The sequence below is a fragment of the Oryctolagus cuniculus genome, chromosome 17, assembly GCF_051225735.1.
Source record: "Oryctolagus cuniculus isolate XC-2025 breed Fujian yellow rabbit chromosome 17, ASM5122573v1, whole genome shotgun sequence".
NCBI lineage: Eukaryota > Metazoa > Chordata > Mammalia > Lagomorpha > Leporidae > Oryctolagus > Oryctolagus cuniculus.
In genome coordinates, this window is record NC_142883.1 from 9,656,837 (window position 1) to 9,683,829 (window position 26,993).

The 26,993-nt window shown below is 38.5% G+C and overlaps 1 protein-coding gene across 2 annotated transcripts in view; it reads right to left on the bottom strand.

Annotated features, from left to right (window-relative positions):
- KCNJ16 (potassium inwardly rectifying channel subfamily J member 16) overlaps positions 1–24,750 on the bottom strand; it is a 63,131-nt gene extending 38,381 nt beyond the window's left edge. Inside the window, exons 1-2 of one of the 2 annotated variants that reach the window (XM_008271761.5) lie at positions 23,297–24,750; positions 11,343–11,467 (exon numbers count right to left, since the gene is read on the bottom strand). The gene's annotated coding sequence lies outside the window, so the exon portion shown is untranslated. The remainder of the gene's footprint in view (positions 1–11,342; positions 11,468–23,296) is intronic. The other variant, XM_008271760.5, reaches the window with a different exon arrangement.
- Between the last annotated feature and the right edge of the window lie 2,243 nt (positions 24,751–26,993).

The window sequence follows — 26,993 nt, forward strand, 5'->3', positions numbered from 1 at the left end:
CTCAAATTCTTTCAACTTCAAATTAACAAATGCAACTCTGACTGACTAATCAATAATCTTTTCAGCTAGAACATGTTTTCTCATAGAATATTCAACTGATATTCCTACTTTTCCAACCACTAACTCCCTTCACCGCCTGAGAATATTGCTATTGCTGCCATGAAAATAAGGACCAAAAGGTAGTCTTGGCCAAAATAAGTGAGTTAGTTATTCCACAGAGACACTTCTTACGGTTTCTTTTATTTTCACTTTGACTTTTTCCAAAGCCTTAAGTAAATGCAAATGTTCCTATTGTTATTTCTCTTTAGGCTAGGAAGTCTGGAAAATATAGAGGAAGCTTCGGAACACAGGGCTGGCTGGGACCTAAGAGAAGTTATGGAAGAAAACCTGAGTCAGAGCTGTTGCGTCAATATCCAAATCCCAATTTTCTCCATGTTTATGGGATAACTATTTTTGAGAATGTGGTATGTCTTTCACCTTTATCCAAATCCACGGTTAATTGTTCCTTTTTTTTTTTCTTTTTATTTGGTCTTTCTCTTGTGAGACTTGTTCTTCCATTTCATTTATTATACGTACTAAGATTGCCTACTTACTGCCATCTAGTCAAATTCAAATAGTAGTGACAAGTTACAGAACGGTGGTCAGCATGCTAATAAGAGTCATACAATAAATAAGTAAACAAGTGTTTTTGTCTTGCATCCCATAAAATCCAAGAACTCAGAAAACCCAAGAACGGAAAAAAAGAATTATTAGAATGGAAATGAATGCAAATTCCTTCTTCATTTCATGGCATTTCTTTACTGAGGAACATGTTGAGTCTCCCGTCTGCATCACCATCTTTTACAGGTTGAATGTGGAAATGGATCTTTGTAAATGTAATTAAGGTACGATCATGCCAATGGTGTGGGGCCTCAATCCAATGTGCCCGGTATCCTTGTAAAAAAAATCTGGACACAGAGAAGGCCACAATAAGTTGGATGCAGAGATTGGAGTTAAGCGACCAAAAACCAAGAAATAGCTGCAGCTACCTGACGCCAGAAGGTGTAAAGGACCATCCAGAGGAGGAATGACCCCATCAACACCCGGATTAGATTTCTCATCTCCTAAATTCTCAAAAAATAAACTTCTGGGGTGGGCATTGTGGGTGGTGCAGCAGGTAAAGCTGCTGCTTAGAATGTCTGCCTCTCATGACGAAGTGCTGGTTGGAGTTTCTGCACCTCCATTTCTGATTCAGCTTCCTGCTAATGTGCATCCCAGGAGACAGCAAAGACAGCTCAACTGCTTGGACCCCTGTCACCCATGTACGAGACCTAAATGTTGCTCCAGACTCCTGGTTCTGAACTGGCCCAGGCCTGATTATTGTGGGTATTTGGGAAGTGAACTAAAAGATGGCAGATATCCTCTCTCTCTCTCTCTCTCTTTCTTTCTGTGTCATTTTGCCTTTCAAGTAGATGAAACTGAATAAATAAACGGAAATAAATATTGAAAAAGAAATTCTCCTTTCTTAAGCCATCCAGTTTGTTGTACTTTGTTATACCAGCCTTAGGAAACTAGTATGGCATCCACATTTGAATTTGAAAGGCTATTTTACATTTTTAAAATTTTATTCCATCTACCCCTTCCTTTCTGAAGAATCTTTTACTACCTTTCAACCTTTGCAGATTGATGGGTGTAATGATTACTTTTAGTTCATCAACTTGACTGGGCTAAAGGGTGCTTAGCTGATAAAGCATTCCAGTTGTTTGTGAGAATGTTCCCAGAAGATATTAGCCTTTGTATTAGTCAACTGATGGAAAAGATCATCTTCACCAATGTGAGTGGGCTTCATCCAATCCATTCAGGACTGGACAAATAAGAAAATGGAGAAAAAGTGAATTCACTCTCTATTCTAGAGCTAAGAAACCCCTCTTCTCTTGCTTCCATACATCAGAGCTCCAGGTTCTTAAGGCTTTGGACTCAGATTAAATATTTCACTAATGGCTGCCCTGGTTCTAAGGCCATTGGAATCAGACTGAATTACTCACCGGCCTGCCTAACTCTCAAGCAGCAGATGGTGTACCCTGGGAATTCCTGGCTTCCATAATTGCATGAGTCAGTTTCCATAATAAATCTCCTCTTTATCTTATCCGTCTGTCAATCCACCTACCTACCTATCTACGTACCTATCCATCCATTCATTCACCGATCTATCCTACTGTGTCTGTTTCTCTGGAAAACCTTTATAATATGATTGACTAGTACATATTTTAATTACTTCCAACTGTAGAACTAGATGTCCAAGTATGTAACTCATACTCTGGGTTTGTTTTCCACAAATATGACTCTAGGTATTTGGCTTAGTCTTAAGATGTCACATTATAAAGAGGTGATGGAAATGTTAAGATATTGCTCTTTGACCTTATACACTTTCTACTGATCACTGGATATGTCTTTCTGGGGAATAAACCAATAGTTTATTCCACATTCTGAATATGCAGGCTAATGGTAGCAAAAGCATACCTGATAGAAGTTAAGTTATTTTGATCCTATATGAAAACTAAGATGAATAAAATGATTAAAACAATAAAATTAAAAATAAAAGGTTTGCTATTGTTCATCCCAATGTGTTTCTAGGGAGATATTTTAGAATTATATAATTTATACTGAAGAACAAATTTTGAATTTTTTATATTATTCATTGTTCTGGTTTGTGAATCATGCATATAACATTCTTTCCTACCTACCCTAAATTTCATCTCTCATCAAGGCTGATGTAGTAAAAGGGTAATTCAAAAGACTTTGTGAAAAAACAGAATTAAAGTTTATTTTAAAGCAAAAATTTTTGAAATCCACAGATAATTTTTTCCAATATTCATTTCCATGAATTTTTGAAGACAATTGTATATAATTTTCAAAAGTTTTTTTCACTGAAAGATACCTTTAATTTCATTTTCCATGAACCTTCTGAAGTTCTCTGCTACACACTTGACATCAATTCATTGAAAGATTGATGTCCCTCAACCCTCAAGTTAAATGAATATATCGCATAGAAAGGTGAATAAAGGAGAGGAGAGTCTTGATAGAGTGGGGCATCTGGACGATTCGAGGGGATAGGCTCAGCTCAAGCACAGCAGCCTCTAAGTGTCTACTAATGCCCTGCTGAGTAACAGTAGGGACTCAACACCCCTCTGGGACAATTGCAGAGAACTAGTCTTGCAAACTGCAGAACAGATGGAATAAAAGCATCAGGAGGAGGGCAGTGTGTGTGTGCGTGTGTGTGTGTGTGTCTATGATAGTGTGTACACGTGTGTTTTAGTGTATACTGGGGTTAGGTTTCTTGAGAGAAAGAAGGGCTCCAAATGAATACTGCATGTTTTCAACTTGTTTGCCGCATATGCTGTCAATTAGAAAATCCTATTATATGTCATTCCTAGGTCTTATTTTTTATTCTTTACCCCAAAGAAATAAATGTGATTCATTAGACTTCCCCATTATACTGAAGGAAGGTAATGATGTTAGAAAATTCAAGTTTTCAGAAGTGATCTGTGTACACAGGAAGTTAGTAAGCAATTTAAAGACAAGGTTCAAACAATAGAAACTATCTTATCGTCTAAATTGTATTTTCATTTTGGTTTTACTTTAGATAACAGTCAAATGAGTGGCAGATGGTCACAAGAGAATATAGTATTAACAGGAAGGGAAGTAGATACCATGAATGAACTCAGTGGAGGACATACACCTTGCTTAATTCATCTGGGAAGACATGATGTCAAAAGCAGGTTTGGCTATAACTCTGAAAGACATGCTTAGATGGGTGAATCATTTGGAAGGGGAATTATATTCTAACAGATGGGAGGGAAGAAGACATTTTTATAAAATCGGAAAGCTGGAGTCACCTAAGAGATGTGGCAGCAGCGAAGGCTAAAATATGACACTGGATCCAAACTGAAAGCATTCTACTTCCTGGTTAAGGATTTGGAAAGCTTTTCAACAGTCTTGATGGAATAGAGCATCTGGATGACTCAAGGGAATAGGCTCAGATCAAGCACAACAGCACCTAATTGTCTATGAATGCCCTGCAATAGTAGACACTTCACAGTTTTGTATTTAATTTATTTGAAAGAGGGAATTAGAGAGACAGGGGCAGACAGAGAGAGAGAGAGAGAGAGACAGATCTTCCATCTGCTGATTCACTCCCCAAATGACCACAACTGCTGGAGCTGGGCTGATATTACCCTAGGAGCCAGAAACGTCTTCCCTGTGACTCATGTGGGTTAAGGGGCCCAAGGACTTGGACTGTCTTCCATTGCTGTTCCAGGTGCATTAGCAGGGAGCTGGATCAGAAGAGGGCCAGCCAGGACTTGAACCAGTGCCCAAATGGAATGCTGGCACTGCAGGTGGCAGTTTTGCTCACTATGTCACAGTGCCAGCCCTAACACTTACTATTTTTAAGATGTTTATTTTATTTCCACCTACTTGATAGGCAGAGAGAGAGACAGACAGAGATCTTCCACCTGTTGGTTCACTTTGCAAATGCCTGCAACATACAGTGCTGGGCCAAGCCGAAGCCAGGTGTCTTGAGCTCCATACAGGTCTCCAAACAGGTGACAGGGGCCTATTCACTCAGACATCATGTGCTGCCTCCCGGGGTCTCATGAGCAGGAAGCTGGATCAGAAGTGGAGTAACTGGGATTTGAACTCAATACACATGTAGATGTCCCAAGTGGTCCTTAACTTGCTGCACCACAATGCCTGCTGCAGTAGCCACCTGTTATTTCTGAGGAAATGAGTTAAGCAAAATGAAGACATTTGCATTTTACAGGTGCTGTGTCTAAAAGGGATAGCAAAATTATGCAGGAACACATTCCTAGTCACCTGGGTATATCAATCACAGAATACTAATGAGAAGGTGTAGGGCCTGGTAATTCAAAACAACAGTTACAGACTTTAAGTGTTTTTCTTATGAATACATTAAATGTACCCAATGAATTGGTAACTCAGTCTGAAAGTAGAGCTATGTGCCTGAATGAAATCCCTAATTCAGGCCAGAAAAGTCCCTAGGAAAATAATGTCCTCGTATTTTCATTGACCTGCATTACCCAAATACAGAATGCAATTTTATCCTGCAGACATGTAACAAAGATCATCTGTTTTCTACTAGGTAAAGGTTTGTAAGATGGCCAACAATGTTTTTAGGTAGACTTTCCTCTTAGAGCTTTCAAACCTGTAGAATTCTCTTTAAAGGGGAAAAAGAAAACAACAGCCCAGAACAATCACCCCCATTCAATTATAAAATCACTGCATCAGCCTTTCTACCCCTGACCCCTTGGACAGAAGCAGAAGCAGCAGGCTGTGCCCAGATCAGGTTGCTCTGTTGTACCAGCACAAATTCTTGGGCAGGAAGATAAGTCAGTGATTAAATCCGAGGCAGAGCCTGGAGCATGAATGCTTGGACAAATGATTGAACAGCATTCTTGTGGAGCAATGAGGCAGCTGAGGCTGGACAGAAGTGGCTTCTACCAGTTCCCCTGTCAAGGTCTCCTTGTTGAAAACACCCGTGCAGAATTCAGTACCAGACCCAGGGTGATGTCAGCAGTTATTGCTAGGGTCAGGGAGTACTGAAGCAGTCTCCCATTCTGCCTTTACCCCAAGTGTGATGTAATTAGAGCTTCAGTTAGTCAGAGCTGTGTTCTCTGTAAATATTGGAGTGACTTCCTTTTACTCTTTTTATCTACATGTGTATTTCGTAAACAGAGATGTGTTAACCTTTCGAAAAATGTTACATGTGGTTGTTAGTCTAGTTTATAGCTAAATATTTTTGCTCCTTCCCAGTCAGTTAAGCTTATTTAAGAGTGTGTCCTTGGGTTATAGACTGCCACAATTACAGAAACCCTGTAGTTTTACACTTCAGGAACTTAAGGCATTACGTTTTTCCCACTGGCTCCTCCGAGTCAGAAACCCAATTTTTGAAACAAATAAATCAAAAAGGACTTCGGGTGGTTGTTCCCTTCTTGCATTACGAATCTGGGCATTCTGAGAGTTGCATGGAAGCAAGCACACTTCTGCTTCCTAGCAGTTTACAACACGGAAACGAGACACAATTCCTAACGCAATCTGGGAAAAAAAAAAAAAAAAAAAAAAAGCTCAGGTGGAGAATACTGGTGCTTAGACCACCCCTGCCTCTTAATTGTGTTATAGAACAGACTCCATTAAAAGACCGGATAAATGAGGGGAGGGTGGCCCCAAGCATACAGCACAGTGCTTGGCATACAGAAGGTATTTAACATCTTCTGCAGTTCTGAAGATTTTTGTAGGTCCAAGAAGAGGACAAAAATGGGGATCTGAAGGAGAAATTGGCTTGATTTCCTGTGCACACCTCTGTCCTTCTTATAGCACCATGGGGACAAAGCAGCTGCTTTAAAATGACAACAGAATAAAATTCTGAAATGTCTTGGTGAAAAAAGATTTGTAAAAATATTTAATTGAGTCTTTTTGTTCAATATATAAACTTTTTAAATTGAGGACTTTTAACCTACTGTACAATAGTCAGATATACACATTTTAAATAATTTAAACCCTGGGACAAGAACTGGCCATTGCGTAAAACTACTGTGATACAACAGCCAGAATAACATACATGAACAACAAACAAAATGATGGTGGCAGATAAGTGGTCGTGTACTCTCCAATATATTGCTAAAATTCCTGGATTAAAAAAAACTTAACTTGACTTCATTTGCTTCATTTGACTTCTTTTTTCATAAATTTATTTCTTTTAGTTTTATCATTTTTCCACATTCTACCACATTCACTTCATTTGTAATTTTTTTTTTTTGACAGGCAGAGTTAGACAGTGAGAGAGACAGACAGACAGAAAGGTCTTCCTTCTGTTGGTTCACCCCCCAAATGGCCGCTACAGTCGGCGTGCTGCACTGATCTGAAGCCAGGAGGCAGACGCTTCCTCTTGGTTTCCCATGCGGGTGCAGGGCCCAAGCACTTGGGCCATCCTCCACTGCCCTCCTGGGCCACAGCAGAGAGCTGGACTGGAACAGGAGCAACTGGGACAGAACCAGCGCCCCAGCTGGGACTAGAACCCGGGGTGCCAGTGCCGCTGGCAGAGGATTAGCCTAGTGAGCTGCGGCGCCGGCCCCATTTGTAAATATTATATAATAAACAAATATTATTTTTTCTTAAAAGTAGTTATTAATATCATACTGTGAGAGATTTATTATTATGATCATAACTTTGGAAAAAGGGTATTTTGTCATGTACATGGTAAATTCAGTGAGGCAATATTTATAACTATATGCCAAATGATATGACAACTATACAATTTTTGTACTCTACATATGAACATCCACAAACAAGAGAAATTACATGATATTTGGATTTCTGGGTCTGGTTTATTTCATAATGATCTCCACATCCATCCATTTTGTTACACATATGAGGTTTTCACTTTTTATGGCTGAGTAATATTCCATTGTTTATAAATACCACGTTTTCTTTATCCAATCAGCAATTGATGGACATTTTTGCTATTGAGAATTGTGGAGTGAAATTGACATTTTGAGATTCAATGATTGCTTACAGCCCTTGTCTCTACTATTGAAGAACAGTGTTTTTTCTTCATACACTATATATTTGTTGAATGTTTTACTTATACTTAGTGTAGTGTTAATCTTATGAGTATAAGGTAAAGTGAAAATGAATCTTTGTAAAAATTAAGAATGGGTATAGGAGAGGGAGGAGGAAGAAGGGTGGGAATGTGGGCAGGAGGGAGGGTAGGGTGGGAAGTATCACTATGTTTCTAAATCTGTAATTATGAAATGCATGAAATTTGTACACATAAAATTTTTTTTTATTATTTTTGGACAGGCAGAGTGGACAGTGAGAGAGAGAGAGACAGAGAGAAAGGTCTTCCTTTGCCGTTGGTTCACCCTCCAATGGCCACCGCGGCAGGCGCGCTGCGGCCAGCGCACCGCGCTGATCCAATAGCAGGAGCCAGGAGCCAGGTGCTTTTCCTGGTCTCCCATGGGGTGCAGGGCCCAGGCACCTGGGCCATCCTCCACTTCACTCCCTGGCCACAGCAGAGAGCTGGCCTGGAAGAGGGGCAACCGGGACAGAATCCGGCGCCCCAACCGGGACTAGAACCCGGTGTGCCGGCGCCGTTAGGCGGAGGATTAGCCTAGTGAGCCGCGGCACCGGCTTGTATACATAAAATTTTAAAAAGAGAGGGTTAAGCTGCTATAAACATGAGATTGCAAATATCTCTTCAATATGCTGATTTCACTTGCTTTGAATATATTCCCAGGAGTGGTAGATCCACTTTTATGATCTGAGGAATCTCCATACTGTTGTACCAAGGGTTGTACCAATTTGCATTCCCACCAATAGTATAGTAGCGTACCCTTTTCTCCCCAATTTCCATTTACTTTATTTTCAGTGACTGTCACTGACCACCTTGAATATATAAGAGTATTTCAAAAACTTTGTGGAGAATGGAATTGAGAGCTGTCTATTTTGGTGTAAAAATGTATCTTTTTTTCGTAATATATATTTTCATAGACTTTTTGAGCATTTTTGTAGGCATAGATTTCAAGTTTTTTTGTATGAAAATAAATTTATCTTTGAATTTCATTTTGTACAAACTTTTTGAAATATTCATGTAGCCAAAGTGTACCCGTAAGTTTCCCACCAGTAGAATTATTTATGTCTACCAAGTTTAAAAATAGTGCTGCCCACCCAGGAAAGGTGAACCTTTTGCTTCTTTTCCCATAGAGAACCATTTAAATGAATGATTTGAAATTACTCTGCCAAGAAATTTCAATCGTCCAGGAATGTTTCCATTTTTGAAGTACATTACATGTGTTAGTTGCTTCAGGTTCATTATTCCAGCCCTACTATGAGGTTTATACTGTGTGTCTCATGGACCCAACTTAAAGATAAAAACAGAAGTTTTATAGTGGTAAACTGCCTTGGCCTAGATCAGTGGTTTCCAAGCACGAATGGATACCAGGATCAGCGGGGGGATTTGTAAACAGATTTGCAAGAGGCTATGTCCAGAATTACTAAGAAATCAGGTTGCACCTGCAACCTGAGCATGCCTGTTTCTTAGAGGTTCCCAGGTGATGCTGACACTGCTAGATCCAGACCACACTTTGAAAACCACACAGCTCAGAAGTGGTAAAGTCTAGATTAGGAGCTAGGTCTGCATGATTCTAAAACACATTTTGAAGCGACACTGAAAAGGCATTTGAGGACTTCTCTACTGGAATAGAAGAGAAAAGCAGTAGCTTATAGCGATGAGATGGTGAACCCAAGAGAAACAGATACTCAAATCAAAAACTTGGGGTCTGAACTCCTGTATCTGCCATGTACTAGCACCTCATTTAATTTACCTAATCACTTGTGTTTTCATCACTGCAAAAAGAGTCCTACTATTAAACTTTCACTACTGTCATTTAATTGTTTTAAAGCTAAAATGTGACAATTGATGTAAAAGATTTTGCTTAGCCTCAAAGTACTACAACAAATGTTGTTTGTTCTTTTCTTTAGGAACCAAATCAGAGAAGAAGATGAACAAAACAAGAAAAACAAAAATACACCAGAGAGTGATCTAATCTTTGGTTTAAAAGCTGAGACTACGTAAAAGGAAATGCCAAACACAACAAAGAAGTTTATTAGAAACTTCAGAAGTTCATTCATCTCAAGATGAATGCACTAATAGTTTTTTAGGGTGGGGAAATTGCCAGATTTTTTCCCATAGTGTATTTTTATAATTTAAAGTGCATACATGCCATTTCTTTCTTAAAGAGGAATTCTTTTAACGAATGTTGAAAATTTATCAATAGGTAATCATTTTGATGTAATTATTTTTTAACCATACAAATTTAGTGCTAATAGTTTTCTTCTTTAGGCAGTGTGATTTTCTTTCTATCACAGAATACTGAAAATATTTTACACTTAAAATAAAATTTTCTTGTACTGATTACTGGCTTTTTGCTTGATGTTCTCTCTGAAGGTGTAAATTTTAATTCACTAGTAACATATGCTTTGAACCAATGAAATACAAGATTTGCTGTGCAGTAAATGGCAAACAATATTTTATAGGTGACTTCATATCATGACTACTCTTTATTAAGTAATTGAAATAAAGAATAAAATTTGAATTGCTTCTACTTTCTCATGCAAGCTCTCATTGTAAATATCTCCTTGTCATCAGACATAATTTCTAATTAAAAACTAATACTCACATATTAATAATTGTCTTGAATTAATTAAGGAGAGACTTTCTATTCTATACTAAAAAAGCTGTGGAGGTTCATTGAGCTCTATTTTTAGCTACAATTTCCTGCACAAACAAATTATGTCACTGTTCAATATTTGATATTAAAGTCAACAAAATTCCGTATGTTATTAGGACCATAAAGAATGATTGCATTTTCCCCAACAATGAAACATTATATCCTTAGATTAGATATTAAACTTGTTCAATGACGTGCAATCATTAATGATCAGCGTTAAAGTTTTATTTGTGTTTATTAGCTGTGTTGAAAATGAAAAACCCCTGTGCTGGGCTATCTAGGATTCTACTCATTAAATAAAATATACATATCTTTTCTATTTCTGAATTGTGTGTTTTTATACTTTAAGTGCCTATAGAAAGACAGAGTAATTTAAAATGTTTGATGTGCAAAATAGAATACTTCAGTAAATCAACAGGAAGAAGCATAGAATAGGATAGTGGTGGTAGGATTTGATTCTATCTTATTATAAAATGAGCATTTCTCGGAGTTCACTTTGCATTATCTACAGAGATTTCTTGACTGTTGGGTACATGAGGCCACTTCAAAAAGTTTATGGTAAAATGGAGTTTAAAGATAAGTTTATTTTTGTGTCAACAAATTTTGAAATCCACAACATTTTCTTCATAAGATTTGTTTTTTATAAAATTTTTGAATATTCCTTGTAAAATCCAAATTATGTTGTAACGTAAATTAGTACAGATATGAATTTATGGGGAATTGAGTTTCTTCAGAGGGCATAGATTAAAGGCTAAAACAAATACTTTAGAGAAAAACAATTCCAAATTCAGCTATGTCACCTACTAGCTGTGTGACTTTCAACACATTATATGACCTTTCAGTGTCCCTGCTTCCTTGTTTGTAAAAATGAAATCTGTGATAAGGATTGAAAGATCAACATTTTTAAAACACTTAGAACAATATACAGAAAGCGTTTAGAAGCCTGTGTTTGTGAAATAAAAATCAAACATACATTACAAATAAAAATTCTTCTGTAATATGATACATGTTTCTTTGCTATTTGTAAATGAACATTTCATAAATTTGTCTACGTACTCTTGTATTGTTCATGAAAGATTCCAAAATGTTTCCTTTTGATGACTTAGGAGATAGAACACATGGGATGTAGAGACAAATCCTTCAGTGAATTGTTGAGATCAGCTGTTATCATGAAGCTATCTCTGTGAATCAAAAAAATATGTCTGAAATACACAGCATCTACCAACTAGATAAAATTGATCAAAGGAAAATTGAGGATGATTAGGGTGAAAAGTTGATCAAACACATTCTAATAATGAAATAGAAAGAAAAATCTATGGAAGATGACACTGTTAAGCAAGTACTTTTCATGATGAAGCTTTGGCATAACAATAAAATGTGTTTATTCATTTTAATTTATTTGAAAGAAAGAGATAGAGAGATCTTCCATCTGGTTGTAAACTCCCCAAATGCCTGCAAGTTCTGAGCCAGGCCTAAACCAGGAGCTGGGAACTCCATGGGTCTCCCATGTAGACAATAGAAACCCACATACTCAAGCCATCATCTCTTGCCTCTCAGGGCATGTATCTACCGGAAGCTGAATCAGAGTAGAGTTGAGACAGGATCCCGGGTGCTCTGATAAGAGATGTGGGCATTCCAAGTGGTGGCTTAACTGGATGTGCCACAGCACCCACCCCCAACCCAACATTTTGAGTACTTTTTCCTATCTCAAACTTTAATGTGTTTGTATATATATATTATATATAAAATATGCATATTATTTATATATAATGAGTGGTCAAGGAATTTTGCTACTTTTTCTTAATGCATCTCTGTTGGTTTTCTCAGCTTAAAAGAGTTATAAGCTACACAAAAGTGAGACATTGAAAGAGTGGTAGGTGGCTTAGAAAAGTAGCATAATTACGTGAATTGTAGGATCTGGGTTTGTGTGCAGATTTGGTTGCTATCCATTCAGCACCACCACTCTACAAAATGATATAAAACAAAGACCAGAGAATCTTACAGAACCCAAACTTATTAAAATATCAACAAACCATTCCCTAATGTTTTGCTTTTAAAAGTGAAAGCAATCTGGCATCAGATAGCCAGAATGAGTTTCTGAAAAACCATTAAAATTTTAACACTCTGAAACTTGTTCAAGTTCAGTGCTCTTAATCCATCCTTGTAGCAAAACAACTTCATTTCTCTCCATATCTGAATGAATTAAGATTCTCTCCAACCTTTCAGTGAACTCTTTGGTATCAGAATCAATGTCTTAATTGTTTTTCTTCAGAATGGGAGTGTCAGAGGTACATACTTGGATGCTATGAATTTAGATAAATTGGACTAATTATACCAGAATTCCTTTCCCTTCCTCTTTCTGTGCTAGCCTGGGCCATGAGAGATACTAATATCCATATAGTTTTTGACAATAAAGCATAGGAAATGAGTAGATACAGAAGAAAGAATAACCCTGATAAACATATACCATGTTCTTTTGTAGAGTTAGCTGTACAATGATTCATTCCTTTGGGTAGTAGGCAAATAAAGTTGAATTCATTGGTTCCTTGCCATTGGGAAGAAACTAATAGGTTTGGAAAGTATGAGAAGTGCAGTATGCCTAGAGTGCAGAAGCAGAGCTAGAGGGATTCCTTTTGCTATCAATATCATTTGGGGCAATATAGCACAAGGAGTGAGCAACTTGAGAAGGAAGAAGAGTCTTGACAAGTAATAATCACTTTTTGTTAGAGATAGTTCTAGTTTTTAGAAAAACCTACCTTCCATCTAAACAAAAGTGTTTTCTACAAAGTGAAAAAACACCATTAATTAGCTTCTTTTATCACTTCTGCCTTCTCCACATTTCCTATTAAATTATCCCCCATTCCCAGATTCAATCCCAGTAAGAGGTAAAAGAGTTCAGTTTTAGGACTGCAGTTCTAAGCAACTTGGAAATAGAAAGGATGATGATATTAATGTCCTCCTGCATGTGCTATGACCTGGGTCCTACCCTCTCCTGTAGTCTTTGCTTTACTATTCTGCTTCCACATTCACTTCAAGAAACCTTACCAAGTGCCAGATTGAATATCTATGTTTCCTCAACACCTGTTAAGACTCTTTCAATTCAAGTAATCTTATTCTTTAAACCTAGAACACAGGAATGTTGTACTTCCATCATAAAACTTCCTTGATTCCCCAGTTACTGTGATTGTTCTGCCAATGCCTTTATCTGCTAGACTTTGACTTTCCCAAAGTAAAGGAACTGATGAAATAATCTTTATATACCTAGTGCCCAATGGACTAAACCATGGAACATACTTAGAAGGATTGAGGTGACATTTGCTCATTTCACAAAACCAAAGAGAAAAAGATAACATTGTGTCTGTTGAATTCACCATGATTACTAAATGCTAATTTTTTTAAATTTATTTATTTGTTTATTTGAAAGTCAGAATTACAGAGAGAGGAGAGGCAGAGAGAGAGAGAGAGAGAGAGAGAGAGAGAGAGAGAGGTCTTCCATCCTCTGGTTCACTCCTCAGTTGGACACAACGGCCAGAGTTGCGCCGATCTGAAGCCAGGAGCCAGGAGCTTCCTCCGGATCTCCCATATGGGTGCAGGGGTTCAAGGACTTTGGCCATCTTCTGCAGCTTTACCAGGCCATAGCAGAGAGCTGGATGGGAAGTGGAGCAGCTGGGTCTTGAATTGGCACCCATAGGGGAAGTCAGCATTTGAGGCCAGGGCATTAACCCACTGTGCCACAGTGCCAGCCCCCTGAATGTTGTATTTTGATGTCTAGAACAATTAGGTTCACAGTACTGTACTCATTATAGTAATTATCTTGTACCGTTTTGTGCACAATTAGTGTATTTTACACACAGAGACAGCCACTCACACACCAAAGGCATGGTGATTGAGTTTTGGACGTTTTTCCCTCTCTACCTGCCATCTCTGTTCACTCTGTAACCTTCTGCATCTGTTATACAAACTGCTCCAAAATATCAAAACCCAATTCCATGCATTACTGGAGAAATGTATCCACTGTTTACATCCCCAAAGGACAAGGATGAGCTGACACAGTTGTTCAGGAGAAGTACATGAGAATATTCTGCCAACAGAGTATCACATAGACACATTTTTCTGACTTTGCTGTACTTAATTGCTGTGAGTGCAAAGCAGAGTTCATTTTGCTAATGTTATGTTTTGTTTGGGTCAGTTTTTTGAAATTTTACCTTGTTCAGCTTTGTTTTTCTGAATGTTTCTTTAGCTTTTAAATTCTCAGTACAAATGGTGTGACCTCAATGTTGTTATCTAATACAATTAAATAAGTGTTTAGTCACAAGGAAATGAGATTACCTTCCATTCCCATAAAGCCCTAATTTAAATATGTGTAACTCATAAAGTCTTAGATAATTTGCTCAAATTAGCTACATGGCTTTCTCCTTGGGTGTTATATCTAGCCACCCACAACTTGGCCTAATTCCAATCTAAAAAAAAGTTAAACATACAAAAGCAGCAATCTTGATGTGACAATCCTGGTGAATAACTCATAGTGTCTCACATTCTGGCACCTTCATAAAGTTCACTTGCAAGTACAGGAAGGGTTTCATCATGTCACTTACAAATAGAACTCAATAATCCAATTACAAGAGCATTAAAAGGTCAGTTAATAACTTAATTAGTTTATCAGGGATGACTCAGCGAGCCTTTCTGGAGCTAGTTGGTGAGGATGTTCAGTTCTTGTTCTGCAGACCTATTGTGCTGCCCTCTGTTTAGGAGAGCCTTGAATCGGAGATCGGCTGGACAATTTTTGTGGTCCAGTTATTAGGTGCCTTGTTTTGTTAGGTTACTTTGGATTGTTTTACCAACGTAGAAACAGAATGTTCAGAATCACCCATTGTTTGGATCAGGCTCACATGAGATTAGAAGAGCACACAGTTGGGAAAAGCCTGGTCCAGTTTGTAGGTGAGTAGATGTTTTTCTGGAGCAGAGCCAAGTAACTAATCAAGTAGTAACCAAACCCAAGAATTTTGTCTAATAAAATCATCCTTTAATAGTGCTTCTCAAAATTTTCCATTGAAAAATCTCACAAAGTAGAAGAGAAATCAGAGTATTGCCCTTATCCTTACCAAAATCCTGAGATATCTGAGGATATAACAAAATGAAGTGCCCAAGCTCAAAAATATTCAACAGTCTTGCTATTTTTCCATGAACTGTGTGCTAGTCTTGGACTTATTACCTGAATTACAAAAAATAGTTACTGAAATTACTTGTTAGTTAAGTTATTTAATTTCCCTTACTCCCCATCCAACTATTGAGTTAAATTAATGCTACTGAAAGGTATACCATATTTATTCTATGGTTTCTTATAGCTACTGGTATACTGCTGCTACTGTGAATAGTTATTTGTAGGTTGGACTCATTATATGCAAAAAAAAAAAACAAACAAAAATGCAGTAGAGCGTGTATGATACCCAATGCATTTTATAGTCAGTGAGTTAAATGACAGAGGAGGCAAAGCCACTAAATAAAGTGTTGGACTGTAGGTTACTGTAATTTTTTAAAAATTTTGTTTATTTAGTTAAAAAGAAGGGTCTCTCTCTCTCTCTCTCTCTCTCTCACACACACACACAGAGAGAGAGAGAGAGAGAGATGGAGGTAGTATTCTGTCTGATGTGGGATGTGAGCATCCCAAGAATCAGCTTAATGTACTATGCCAAAGCACTTGCCCCTAAAATAATTGTACTTAGTCTAAATTAAAAGACATTGTTTTCTCTTTGATCAAATTGCATTATTAAAAACTATAGCACCGGGCCAGCGCTGTGGCACAGAAGGTTAATCCTCTGCCTGTGGCACCAGCATCCCATATGGGCTCCGGTTCATGTCCTGGCTTCTCCTCTTCCAATCCAGCTCTCTTCTGTGGCCTGGAGAACAGTAGAAGATGGCCCAAGTCCTTGGGCCCCTGTACCCACTTGGGAGACCAGGAAGAAGCACCTGCCTCTTGCTTCAGATCGGCGCAGCTCCAGCCTTTGTGGCCAAACGGTGAGTGAACCAACAGACGAAAGACCTTTCTCTCTGTCTCTCTCTCTCTCACTGTCTGTAACTCTACCTCTCAAATAAATAAATAAAATCTTTAAAAAAATCTATTGCACTGAAAATTCTGCATTAAATTATCATCTATGTCCACATGCAAATGATGGTGTTTTTAAGCCAATCAATATTGTGGGATTTTACACTCATATAATTAGTAAAAAGTGCAACTTTCAACTTAGGACGCCTCAAGACTGGATGGCACAACACTTGGCTCATCAGGTTGATCAAACCCCAGTCTGGATGCTGCTATAAAGTTCTGTGTTAGATGTGATGAACAGTTATCCCAAGTAGACTTTGCATAAAGCAGATGACCATTCATCATGAGTGGGCCTCATCCAATCAGCAGAGTGCCTTGAGAGGCAAGACAGGTTTTCCAAAGGAAGAAATTCTTAAGCCTGCAATTTCCCCTAAGTTTGCTTATTTGCAAATTAAGCCTCTAGACTGCAAATCTGGCCTCTAGACTACAATGTAAACCCTTATTAAAACTTGTCAGCTCCTTCACCACATAAATAAATTCTTCAAAATAAATCTTTCCTTCTCCCCTTCTTTTCTCTCTTTCTCCCTCTTTCTTGTCCTCATCCTCCTCTTCGCCATCTCCCCACCGCCCTTTCCGCTTCTGGTCTCTCTGGTTTTCCTTCTTTCTTCTCTCTAAGGACCCTGTTGCTTCTGTTCCTCTGAGAAGCCTGTGTCATGCACACAGTTACCAAACCATAGGAGGAAAAAGACAGCAACTTCAGGGTAATTGTCAGAGTGACTTTTTGCCAGTGGAAAATCCTGTAATAGAGTTGGCGATAAAAACAATATTTCAGTGTCTAAATGCTTTGAATTTCAAAGTCATGAGCAGGATAACATCAGCCTACCACAAACTTGATCACCTTCCTGCTTTCCTGGAAAAAAACTGCAATTTTTAGGGAACTCAGCACATTTCATATCATGATCATAGTAGACTACTCACTGCCCTTAATTATTTACAGATCTGTCTTTCCTGCCAGTCTCAGGGCAGGGACAATATCTTGATTATCATTGTACCCAGACTATGTAATACAGTAGGACTCAACAAATGATTCTTGATTGCATAGAAACATGGCTCTGATTTAGAATATAATTAACTTCAAACATTTGACAAAATGAAGTATATGCTTATGTCACGTTTGGTAAGACATACCATTTTCTATAAAATAATAACTAAATGTTTGTTCACTTCTGGAAAGAACAAATCTTACAAAATGTAGTCTAAAGCCATGAAGTCATTTGGAGTCTTTAAAAGTGTACTTATATGAGCAAACTGAAAAGACGAATTAGTGTGATATGTAGAACACATCAAGTTGAAAGTCACCTTCTTTATGTGGAGTTTTTGGGCAAACCCAATTTGGTGCTGTTTCTCACCTAAATAATTGACTTTTTTTTAAATAAAAGATTTATTTATTTATTTATTTATTTGAGGGGCAGAGTTATAGACAGAGAAATGGAGAGACAGAGAGAGGTCTTCCATCCACTGGTTCACTCCCCCATTGGCTGCAATGGCTGGAGCTGAGCCAATCTGAAGCCAGGAGTCAGGAGCTTCTTCTTGATCTCCCACATGGGTGCAGGGGTCCAAGCACTTGGGCCATCTTCCACTGCTTTCCCATGCCATTAGCAAAGAGCTGGATTGGAAGAGCAGCAGCTGGGACACAAACAGTGGCCCATATGAGAGGATGGCATTGCAAGTAGAGGTTTAGTTTACTATGGCACAGTGCTGGCCCCTAAAATAATTTGTACTTAGTCTAAATTAAAAGACATTGTTTTCTCTTTGATCAAATTGCATTATTAAAAACTATAGTGCCGGGCCAGCGCTGTGGCACAGAAGGTTAATCCTCAGCCTTTTTTTTTAAAAAAATAACTTTTTCTTTACACTTGTGAACAATTTCAGATTTCTGGAAGGGGTAAATGCAGAGTCAAGGTAACTGGAAAAAGTTGTGTTTACTAAGGGAAGGCCTCTAACAAAATGATACATCTATCTTACATCTGCTTCCTTGATCTTAGATAAACCACAGGAACAAGAAGAGGAATGAATTTGATTTCATCTTTTAACTTAAAATCAGCTGTAAGGAAAACAGTCATTCCCACATATGTTTAATGGAGTAAAATAGCTATGAAGCCCAGGACACAAATATCCTAAAAACGGTGATTAAGGAATTCTGTTCTCAGTCTGCAGAGCTGAGCAGCTGAGAAGGTGGGATGCAGCTGGGCCAGCACAGGAACCTTGTGCACATGATTTTCTGAGTGTAGAAAAACTATTTTTTTCTGCAGCTGGGCCCTTGGGCACAGAAACTGTAACCCAAAGTCTCTTATTTGGGGTTATTTTTTGTTTTCCGCAAGTATCTCAGAAGGACTGCTTATCTGGAGTCCCCACTACCATGATTTCCAACAAAGGAACCGATTGGAGACACCACAGCTGATGACTGTGCTTAACTGCTCTCTTCTCAGCAGAACGTGAAGAGAAGGCACATTCTAAGCAGGAGAGTTACTGGGAGAATTCACTGCCAAAGAAATCCACTTTTACTTCGTAGCTGCCCATCTGTCAGCGGCATCTGGGATGAGCCAGAGAGAGCCTGGTTCAGTCAATGGGGTTTGTGCATCCTGTATAAGTCTCCTGTTGGGGAGCACATCTTTATCTCTTCACATACAGTGATAAGACATATTTCATTTACTCTACTGGGCATGCTAGAAGTACATGTCTTCATTTACACTCAATATACATACTAACTGTGCTCATTCTCACATTTGTATTTTGTTCCTCTGCCTGTCCTGCCTGTCATCCACAATATTCTTCTTCCTCTCCCTCTCTCTCCTTTTCCTCTCCTTCCTTCTCATCACCCTCCTACCCACATTCCCTACCTCCCATAAATCCCCCCTCTTCTGGTATTTGTCAGCATCACAAAAGCATTCTCTGACACACCTGGCTTGCAAAATCTTCTCTATCTTATAAAAACTATGGCATACCCGCTGGGCCTCAGCTATGACGACTGTCACTCTTGCAACTTGGCTTTAGTCACGCTGGCTTCATTGCTGGTTCTTAAAAATGTCACAGGTACTCCTGCCTCAGGGCTGTTCTGTCTGCCTGAGTTGCTCTTCTCCAGGTCATTTACATCTCTCAACTCTTTATCACCACAGAGTCTTGGATCAAATATCATCCGTTTAGGGATGCTGGCTTATAATTGCAAATCCATTATAGGCAATTTTGAAGATGACTTCCAATGACCTTCATCTCCAGATAATAATAGATCTTTGTAAAAATTAATAGTGGGAATAGGATAAGAAGGAGAAGAAAGGTGGGGGCATGGACAGGAAGGACGTAGGGTGAGAAATATTACTATGTTCCTAAATTTGTATATATAAAATACATGAAATATGTATACCTTAAATAAAATTTAAAAAAATAAACAAATAAGAGTGTGAGCTCAACTAAGAGAATCATTTCCAGTTAAAGGTATATAACTAAAATTAGGGGCTGGCACTGTGGCATAGTAGGCAAAGCCACCGCCTGCACTGCTGGCATGTCATATAGGAGCCGGTTCAACTCCCAGCTGCTCCATTGCTTTCATTGCAGCTCTCTGCTATAGCCTGGGGAAGCGGTAGAAGACGGCCCAAGTCCTTAGACCCCTGTACCCATGTGGGAGACCCAGAGGAAGCTCCTGGCTCCTGGCCTTGGGTTGGCACAGCTCCAACTGTTGCAACAAATTGGGGAGTGAACCAGCAGATGGAAGACCTCTCTCTCTGCCTCTCCTTCCCTCTCTGTGTAACTCTGGCTTTCAAATAAACAAATCAATCTTTTAAAAAATAAAACTAAAGAATGTCAGTTGCAGGATTAAATTAGAAGATGACTGTGGTTCCTGTCCTTCTTACTCACTTGCTGTAAGAGAAGCCGGTTGTTACATGGTGAACTGTTCCACAGAGGCTCATGTAGCAAGGAACTGAGGGAGCACTCTAGTGAGTGATGAGTGGAGAATGGAGACATTCATTCAACTGAGCATGAAGGCACCAAATCCTGCCAAATACCAGTGAGTGGACTTAGTGGAAGATCACCCCTAGGCAAGACTGGAGATGCTTGCAATTCTCATGAACACTTTGACGGTAGCATGGAGCAGACTCAGACCCAAAGGATCCAAACAAGCCTGGATTCCTGGTCATAACAACTCAGATTGCAAATGCTTGTTTTTCCAAACCACTGTTTGGGGTAATTTGTAACATAACAATAGAAAACTGAAAAGTAATACAGGTATAATATTTCCACTACTCTGCCCCCACCAACAGTTCTTACTCTCATTTTATTTCTCTCCATGTCATTGACTACCATTAAGCATATTATATATTTATCTATTTATGTTATTTAATGAGTGTTCCCCAACTTCTACTAAGTTTCACAAAGGCAAGATGCTTTGTCTTTCCCTATTCATTGATATACCCTTAAGGTCTAATCAATATCTTTTACAGGGTAGGCAATCAATAAAGATCTGTAAAAAAAATGAAGTGCTGTGCTACTCAATGACAAATTCCTTAGCCTTATAACCTCAAGAGAGTGCTTTCATCAGAATACACAATGTGTCATCGACTCATGATTTAGAACTTTCTTCATCACACATAAATATTTATGGAGAGGATCAATCCGTGAAAAAATTAGCAGAAAATGTCTCTTCAGTACAGTACCAACCAAATGACTGGATGACCCATTTCAGTACCTCACAGTGGTTAGTGACCTAGAGTTTATTTTTTCCCCAAAATTTATACATCCTCCACTACAGATCCAATGATTGTGTCAATGTGCTTAGGAGAAGGGTGCTTTTGGTTACTGCAGTGAAAGCAGCCATGGTAGGTTCTCAAGGCCTAAGGCTTTGGTCACTTGGAGAGATATAGACTCTGTAAATTACAGCCACTCCATCTGTTGAAACCAGTATCTATGGAGAATATCACCCAGAGGTTCACAAGGATAGGCTATTGGCACCAGCCACGTCCATGCAGGATGAGCACACGAGGGAGATCTCTGTGTAGCTCTTCCTCTTTGCACTTTGGATCAGTGCATTAGAAAAGTTAGAATAGATTGTGACAGTGGGAAACACAGACGTTTGCAGATTCAGACAAGAATAAATTTGCATCTTAAAGGAGTTATATGACTTTTCCAATAATATACAGCCAGAAAGTGGAAAATCCAAGCCTCATGTATAAATGAATATAACAGCTCCTTTACAAGATTGAGGTGAAGATCCAGTGAATATAACATGTAGGCATCCACAGCACGGGAGGCACTTAAATGCTTATTTCCTCTCCCTGCTATAGAAACATTTATAGTCCATGTGATGCTTGAAATAATGACATTTTCCACGGACTCTTTTCTAATGTTAAGATTGAGTCCACTTTTTCTAAGACTAGGAAGTAGTACAGAGTACTGGAGCATAAATCTCATATAAGACAAAAGCTGACTGATGTGTTCAAGGATTGGTCTTTACAAACTTAACAAAGAAAATGCATAGATCTTTTGGGGTAAAACATTTACTTTAAATATACTTCATGTATCTATTATATATATTTTTCCTACAAAGAATACTATTACCAATTCCTCATTTTCAACAAAATTAAACCCAAGTGTTGTACTCTCCACTAACCTACATAATGGAAGAAATAGTTGTTTTTTTTTTTTTTTATCAATGTCCTTGAAAACTCTTCTTTTCTCTCAAGTCAAACTATTTACATAGAAAAATTCTTTAAGATAGGGTATCAAATGTCTCTCCCACTCCAATCTTTTCCTCCAATTTCAAATATTGTCATGGTTTTGTTTTGAATTGGATTTATCATAATTTATTCTAAAAATAAACAAGATTATATCTCTCCATTACTCAAGTTCTCACTCTTTTATTCTTTCCTCTGTTCTGTCATGATTTATGTTGGACTCTGGACATTGTACACTTTTAAACTCCTTCTTGGCTTAATTTCCGAAATTCCTTAAGTATATTCCACAAAACAAGTGTGGTTTAACTATTTTGTGTTACTTTGTTACTTAAAATCTGACATAAAGAGCAGCAGTCTACATTTTCTATAGTAAAGTAGCAAAGATACATCAATAGATTATTTTATTCTTAAGGACCTGACTCTTATCTGGCTGTAAGGTAATATTCTGCAGAAATAAACCAGCCCTAGTTTTCCTAAATATTTTTCAAACCATTTACTCTATAGGAGTAAAATGACATGATTAGAATTCATCTGGATTATTGAAAAGTTCTCGTCTTCCACCAAATCCACCAGCAAGGAAAATTGTTCAATTTTATAGAAGCGAATCCATGTCATTCAGAGAGCAAAGATTTTTAAGTCCACACTTCTTTTAATAGACCCTCAATGATAAAATTCTAGGATTATAAAAATAGGAGAATAAAGACATCTTTAGAGGGATTATGATGTACACAAAAAAGGAAAATTCTTTTCTTTCAATTTATGTTAAAGTAAGTCTAGAAGTATGGATGCTTTATTCCCCCTCATATCATTACATGGAACTATAGTAAAACATTAACCTATTTATAAAGCCGTATAAACTTGCATATTTTTCAGTACTGGCAGTCACACATTTATAAATGCATACACAGACAGATACAGTGATCTGCTTTTGAAAGAAGCCATAGAGTACTTCATATGGTATGCGTATGATTAAGTCACTTTTGAATGTTGACACATACAAAGGCACATAAGAGCTCCTTTTCCAACTTGCCCAAAGCTTCAAGATAACTTGAGGAATACAACACATTGTTTGACTCCTACTTAAAGTACTTGGATAAGAAATTAAATCATCTTAATTGCATTTAATATGACATAAATATTTTCATTGCTGGACACAGAGCATTGCTGCACCTGAAAGAGAGCATCAGGAGAAACCACAGGCCAAAGGACTTTGTATAACAGAAAAATAGAGCAGTACTTACCTTGATTCACTCTCCCCACAGAGGATCTGTCAGCTGGGTGCTCTCAGCTGGGCAATGGTAAGAATGTTCTTTAGTTAATGATAAAGGAAAAAAAAAAACCAGGAGACCAAGAGCCTGAGTTAACCATTGACACTGGTTTGTTCCTACAGTTTCACCCTGGTAATCCACATAGGTAGCCCCTGGCATCTTATAAAGCAGGCAACAGCCAGTCAGCTGAGACAGCATTACCTCACTGCCTCTGTGCCTCTGTGCCTCTGTACCTCTGGAAGAGGTACAGTGTGAAGGTCATTCAAGTACACCCTGACTAAGTGAAAACTTAGTCAGGGATACAAAGGAGGAAGGTTTCCTGGGCCAGAAACACACTCAACATTGCCAGTAAGTGATTCAAATATTTACAAGCAGGGTTACTGGGAACCAACCTATGGAAATGTGCATGCCAATTATCAGACACAGTGAGTGGTGCAATGGAAGCCTTCTCAGCAGAACTTTCTGTAAACATTTTAGCAGGTAAGGAGTGGGACTGCCTGCTAATGCAACCTGAGACAGGATGGCTGGTAATAGCTCAATTCATTCACTGTTTCATTCAACATGCCTTTGTTGATTATTTATCCTATGCAGCACGGTTCCATAGAAATAGCATCCTCAGTTGATTAGCCCTGATGAAGTGGAGGAAAGCAGTTGAGGATAGACAGTCCTTCCCCCAACCCCAGGAACCAGAGCTTGTATCTGAGAAGGTAAAAAAAGTGCAGGCTGTGCTACAGGTTCCCAATGAGGCTTCCCCTCACCGCACCTGTGGCTGTTCCCACACCCCCTTGAGTATTCCAGGAAAAATACCATGGAAGAACTGCACTTGAAATTGGTACACATTAGCACAAAGCTGGACTCAGAAGTAGAGTGGGCCTTGAACCCAGGCACTGCAATCTGGGGTGCAGGCATCCCAAGTAGGGTCTTCACCACTGTGACCAATGCCCACCCTTAGTTTTCATTTTTGTTTGTCTTTTGTCACTATCACATGAGTTAAATGAAATGATAAATATCTAAGTACCTAGCATAGTGCCAGGTTACTAGAACACACTGGAAAAAATGAAACTCATCTAAACTCCTTCCTATAGAAAGGCTTCTAAAAGCAACTGCCACACCTGAAGAGTTTTTAGCTGTGCTCCACAAGGCAGGGGTGCCATATCACTGTGACAAACAACATTCTCACAGAACTAAATATGGAAAAGACAGCCACCGAGGGGAAGTGAGGAAGTGCGATTTCCATTTCCCACATTTCTTTGCCATCACTTACATATGTGTGCATACACACTTTGAAAAAAAAAAAAAAAACATAGTCTGAAATTACTCTGCCTGGCAGTAAGTCCTAGTGGGTTAAACTAAATGTTAAGGTAGTCATGTAGTCCAGTGGCTCGCCCAGAAGGCAGAACCTTGAGTGATAAGGGAATAGATGAATGTAAAATACCAGAGTCAAAAGAGAGCTTCAAAAAATGTGAAAGGCAGCCATGAGGAACTAAAGAAATAAAAATCTCAAGCTCTTCTGAACCTAGAGGAGTTCAAAATTCTGGAGAGTTCAATGCAAGTATTACCCTGGCAAGGAATTAGCATGCGCTTTCCTTCCAATGAGCGTGGGCAGCCAGGGGACCTAAATCACATCTGGCTCAACTTACTCTCCAGATCTAGGGGGACTTTTCTAAGTGCTGGGCATAGTTACCATTTGGAGGGTTGTTCCATTTTTGCATCCCTCCATTTTTGTTGAATGAATACTGAGGAAGTAAGACTGGATATTAATGTTGGTACTGTCTTTTACTATCCTGTGACATTGGAAGCTGTTTAAACATTCTGCATCCCAGTTTCTTCATCTGTAAAATGAGGGTGATTAAAACAGTAATAACAGCAGCACCTACCCCAGATAAATCATCAGTGTCCTAACCTGCTATCCTTTAGTTTTTGACATTCTGATGAGAGCACGCATTTTGCAACCTGTTATACAATATCTGTAGAAGAGGAGTCTGGACTCGCCATGAGTCTTATCTTTCCAGTCACCCTATCTTTTTTTTTTTTTTTTTTGATAGGGAGAGTTAGACAGTGAGAGAGACAGAGAGAAAGCTCTTCCTTCCGTTGGTTCACCCCCTAAATGGCTGCTATAGCTGGCACGCTGCTCCGATCCAAAGCCAGGAGCCAGGTGCTTCCTCCTGGTCTCCCATGTGGGTGCAGGGCCCAGGCACTTGGGCCATCCTCCACTGCCTTCCCGAACCACAGCAGAGAGCTGGCCAGTCACCCTATCTTTTCTATCACCTGTAAATGTCAGATTAGCAGTTGAGGCAACTTTCACCGTGATTTATCCATTACAAGTCTGGCTTGATTGTTTAGTGAGTGTTTACCAATTACATTGCTTGTTTGAAAGCTGAACTCTGTTAATTAGTGTTCCACATCGAAGGGCATTTCAATGAACACAAGGAAACACACGGCTTCTACTGCTCTGGAAGGAAGATGTTAGGGACAATGGCTCTGTTTGATTGAACATTTTCATTGACCTGAGTCAATGAAGCATCTAAAATTAGCGTAAAACAAGATGACAGGAAAGATCAAGACAGGAAGCAAGATAGGGAAATGGGATGGTTTCCCAACTTCAACTGAGTCAGATGGCCTTAGAGTGGCTTCATTCCTTTGTTGGAAGTAAATTCCAAGAACATCAGACATAACCATACTCACACGTAAGTAGGAAAACACTGTCCAAAGCCAAACAAAAATGATATCTGGATTGGCTTTTCTGTTGCATGTCTATGCCTCCTCAATCTACCTGAACTGAAAATCAATCTTATTGATGTTTAACATTTGTGAACTGTAACCCTCATTGAAGCAGAAATGGAAACTGAGGCAAACTGAAGGAGCATGCTTGTTTTAAGATTTGTCAAATTACAAGATAATGAAATAATATATTATTTCAGTGTAAGAACTTTAAGTGATAGATGATTCACTTTTCAAAAATCTGTATTTTCTTATTGTCCAATGATCTTAGTAGTGGTTAGAGAGAAGTTTATATTATATTAAGGGTCTGCTGATGATGTAGGTTTTGCTAACTCTAGCTATAGCATTAGCAGACTGGCCTAATTTCAGTGCTTATAAGAACTACTAAAAATGTTTTTCACATTTTTGAATGCAAGAGAAAAAACTAAAAGAAGAACAACATTCAATGACATCAAGATTATATGAAATTCAAATTTCAATGTCCATAAATGAAATTTATTGGAACAGAGACACGCACAATCATTTATATAGTGTAATTACATACTTCCATGATACAACAGCAGAATTCAATGGTCCTCAAATTCTTGACAGGAACTGACACTCAAATTCTAAACTATTCAATATCTTGCACTTTATAGGAAAATGTGTCAACCCCTAATCTAGCCAAACCATGCAACTGACTATATTCCAAGGCAATGCTTCTCTTCCTGATTAATGGCTTTTCACACACAGTTAAATCAAAGGCAAGCCCATGTCTGTAATTTAAAATCCTGTCTTTCCTTGAAGATGCCTTTTACCAACTCCTTCCTTGCCTACTACAACCACCAACTAATAGTTTATTTTAAAAGATAAAAAGAACCAAACCTTTATAAGGCATTATTCCTTCCTATTTATATGTTATAGCTCTTTGTTACACTTATTGTTACACTTTAAATATTAGTGGGTAGGA